We start from the raw sequence: 4,199 nt of genomic DNA, 5'->3' as shown, positions 1-4,199 counted from the left end.
GAAAAGGTTGCCTTTAGTATTCAAATGCAACCTTTTTATAATGCAACCTTTTTTACAAGCTAGTGCAACTTTTTTACTTTTAAATGCAACCTTTGATGCGCGAAAGGCAACATTTGCGACACTAAAAGCAACTTTTGTTTCACTCAAATGCAACCTTTTTTTATATCAAATGCAACGCTTTTAAAGATTTTGGTTATAACAAATGCAACTTTTTTCTATAATCAAATACAACTCCATAGCATCATTGTTTAAGTACTAAAATTTATATTATTATCTCAATTACACCAATACAATAGTAAGAAAAATACAAAAGATACCCTTATATATATTAACATATGTCCAAACTCAATATTACAATGTAATCAAATAAAAAATAAAGGGGTCAATTACAATGGAAAAGGCAATACAAGGGTTTGATAATAAAACCTTCCAAACAGCCTTGTGATGCTACTGATTTGTGGGTTTTTTTCTATACTTGGAGCAGTATGAAATATTATTATATATGCCTGATGTTATTTTACATGAACAATTTGGCAGTTTGGTTGCCGGTTGTAATGTCCATTGAGCTTTATGTCCTTCCATAAGTCCTCGGGCAGCTTGTGAACAAGAGATTCTTCATTGACTTCCCGTTTTCTTTTGTTCATAGAGTGTCACACCTTCCTTCAGATCCTCAGGAAGCATCTTGTGGGACATCCATACCTCTGCATCCCTCCTTTTTACCCTCATTTCTACTCTTAATGTCATTGAGTAAAGATATCTATGTTGCACCAACCAAAACAATCAAAATAAAATATGTGCATATATAGTTCAATAACACAATGTGTATGCAAGATATACAAACAGTTCCCACTTACATGTTGCCTAGAAGAAGAAACTAGAATAATACCTGTCCAAGAATCCCATAAGTAGGTACTTGTCTTGAGGTTTTATCCAGCAGAACTCAAGGATTAGTCACATGAATCACAGGTAGGGGTGCAAACGAGTAGAGCTTAAGCTAGCTCAAGCCCGAGCCCAAGCTCTGCTTATCGAGTTTTAGCCAACTTGTGACTGCTAAAAGAAGTGGAATATAGAAGATACCATGTCTGGCTTGACCAATTGAAATGCTAAAATAAAAAAAGGAAACGGGTCAAAACTCAAAAGTGCCCAAAGTGTAATTTTAGTGCATAAAACCTCCAAAATCAGTTTATTCATATAGTTGAAATAATATAACTTTTATAATCATATCTGACAGCTTAATAGGTTATTAAAAACTTTAAAATTATTTTTGAACAACAGTGTTGCGGCCAACCTGGCTTTTGTAAAAGTTACCCGTTTTGACCCCTTACCAACCTCTTTATCTTAAAAAATTCTGAAACTAAAGTTTTCCTCTTAAAAATAAACCTCGTGATTCTTTAAGATTAAATATCTAGGTCAACCTAGCAAGAATTGAGGAGACCAACAGGGTTGTGATAACGTATGATAGTTGTTTTTCTATTCGATCTTCTTTTCGTCTAAGGGTCATTGAAATAAAGATCATATGGATCTAATACATCATTTAAGACATGAAAAACTCACCAGCATTTGACTTTTCACACTGAAATATCCATCCTTATCAGCAATAGAAGTAGGCTTTGAAGCTCCAACAGCCATAATAGCCCCCTACAACAAATAGACATGTTAATAAGACTAAATCTAACTTGGAAAGAAAAATGTTTTGAAAAAAATCACACTATTTGTTAATACATGCCTGCCCAGGTGGTAGAATAGCATCAAAGCGATCCACTCCAAACATTCCTAAGTTGGAGAGAGTGAAAGTCCCTGCATCCAGAACCACATAATTCAATACCATTTTGTCCATAAGTTTTTGTAATGAAACAAGATCCAAATTACTGGTTGTTACCTGAGTTGTATACATGGGGCTGTAGCTGCTGAGATCGTGCTTTCTCCACAAGCTCCTTCCATCAGAGCGCCTTACGCAATTTAAAACCAAGCTTGTCAGCTTAAACAAGCCTACTGTTTATATATTTATAATTTATATATAAAATATGTATTTAAACAATAACAATTGTTTATTATAAAATTATGAAAAAAATTTAACTAAGTTATATATTAAATAATAATTATAATAACTAATTTATAAATAATAAACAAGCCGAGCTCTAGCCGAACTCGAGCTTGAAAAACTACCAACGACCCAAGCTCAAGCTTCAAGGTTCCATAAGTTAAATGAGCTCGAGCTCAAGCCTAGTCAAGCACAGACTCAACTCGGACCAGCTTGTTTGCACCCCTAACCAGAGCATAAACAAAAACAACATAGAAAGATTTTATCTTTTACAATCATCAGTTTATCCCCTTATAAATCAATTCTATAGTCGCCAAACCAATCACCGATCACACACGTTATATTTAATCTAATAATACAGTACAAGAACAAGAAAATAGAATATGTACCAAGAAACACAAACAGGACAAAACTGGGGCAAGTTTATCATGTTACTCAACCAGATAGAACATATGAATATTTAGAGACAAACTTAGAATTGGAATGAAGCAATCTATTTCCATACAGTTGCAGTTGCAAATCAATATGATTACTTCAGATGTAAATCAAAACAAGGAACTTGACCACTTAACGTACAATGATTAAAATAATGGTTATCATTAAAAAATCCAAGATTTATCAACATCATATTTTCTTTGAGAAAACAAAAAAGCACATAGCATGTCGTTGAAGAGTTGATGTCATGAAAAAAACATATTAGTTTTGGCTTTAACCTTTAATTTAATGGACTATTCATATATTTAAACCATAATATAGATAATCCGAATACAAAAGTCTTTAAGACTGCAGACAGTGGAGGGGCTTGGGTTGGGGGCATTGCTCGACACGTGATGAGGGTAGGATCCACAAGCTTATGGTGAAAAATGAGGGGCGTGGCGTGGCCAGCCATGTGAATTTTTTTTAATTAAAGTAGCCAACCAAAACCAGCCTTATTGAACCAGCCAACCAAAGCCAGCCAAGTCCCCCCCCCCCCCCCCGCCCCATGCCAAAGGAGCACCGCCCCAACCAACGCCAACCCAGAATAGAGCAGCCGACGTTGAAGGGGTTTACCCGCCCCAACCAACGCCCCACTCCCTGCAGTATAAGGAAAGTTATTAAAAAGAAGCCACTATGCTAACTAATGAAACTGAATACTAGACAGATTATTAATTTTAATAGTAACCCCACAATACACTCATCATCTTATGTTTCTTTTACATCTGCAGAAAATACATTCTATGTATAAAATTATGACAATAATAAACATACAAAAATTGTTGGACTTGAATGAAAGGGTAGGTGAATCATACAACTTTCACAATACAATAAAATCACTTAATTTATAAAAGGTAGCAAAATTACAACAACAAACAACATAAAATTGGGAACAAACATGGCATTCAAATTAGCAATAAGAATATCAACGCGACTAAAAATTAAGGGGGTTTATGATGATCCTAGTAAATGTGCAGAAACGAGAAAAGTCTTACAAAATTTGGACCTGGCTGGCAAATCGTAAAGGGGCAAGGGCACTGGGACGTCAGATTGCAGCAGCATACGGTGGTCAACAGTCAGCGATGGTGGTGAGGTGGACAAAGGGAGATAGAGAGAGAACACCGGTGGTGGTGACTCCCATTGGTGCGATAGTTATGTGCTCCATTAACCTTGGTGGAGATTTGCCAGTTTAGTTCAAAGATTTCATTTTTAACATCTGGATCCAAAAAGGTTTCATCGTTGCCATTTTGGTCCAACTGACTTAACTCCATCCATATCTGTTAAGTCTGCCAAGGGCATTTTTGTCATTTCATTTAAAAGAAAAAGCAATAAAGAAAAAAGGGTTAATAAAAAGAAAAATGAAATGACAAAAATACCCTTGGCAGACTTAACATATATGGATGGAGTTAAGTCAGTTGGACCAAAATGGTAACGATGAAACCTTTTTGGATCCAAATGTTAAAAATAAAACCTTTGGACTAAACTGGCAAAATGGCCCAAACCACAGGGACTAAAATGGCAATTAACTCTTTCGTTTTTTATATATTAAACATTATAGGTAATAAAATTAAGGGGCAAGCTAAAGTTAACGTTGTTATTATTATTATTATAATCATTATATATACTTACATATATTATATATTATAATATAATGTATATTGTATGAATTAATATTATATATTAA

The 4,199-nt window shown here is 34.6% G+C and overlaps 1 long non-coding RNA gene across 1 annotated transcript; it reads right to left on the bottom strand.

Moving 5' to 3' along the window:
• Positions 1-296: 296 nt before the first annotated feature.
• LOC110908740 lies at positions 297-1,642 on the bottom strand. Its single transcript, XR_002574861.1, has 3 exons — positions 1,555-1,642; positions 887-1,103; positions 297-757 (listed from the first exon to the last, which is right to left on the bottom strand). It is a non-coding gene; the product is annotated as an uncharacterized LOC110908740 (long non-coding RNA).
• Positions 1,643-4,199: the final 2,557 nt, after the last annotated feature.

The sequence above is a fragment of the Helianthus annuus genome, chromosome 14 (genome assembly GCF_002127325.2).
Source record: "Helianthus annuus cultivar XRQ/B chromosome 14, HanXRQr2.0-SUNRISE, whole genome shotgun sequence".
NCBI lineage: Eukaryota > Viridiplantae > Streptophyta > Magnoliopsida > Asterales > Asteraceae > Helianthus > Helianthus annuus.
The sequence above is the reverse complement of the archived record's forward strand: the minus strand, read 5'-3'. Positions and strand labels throughout refer to the sequence as shown.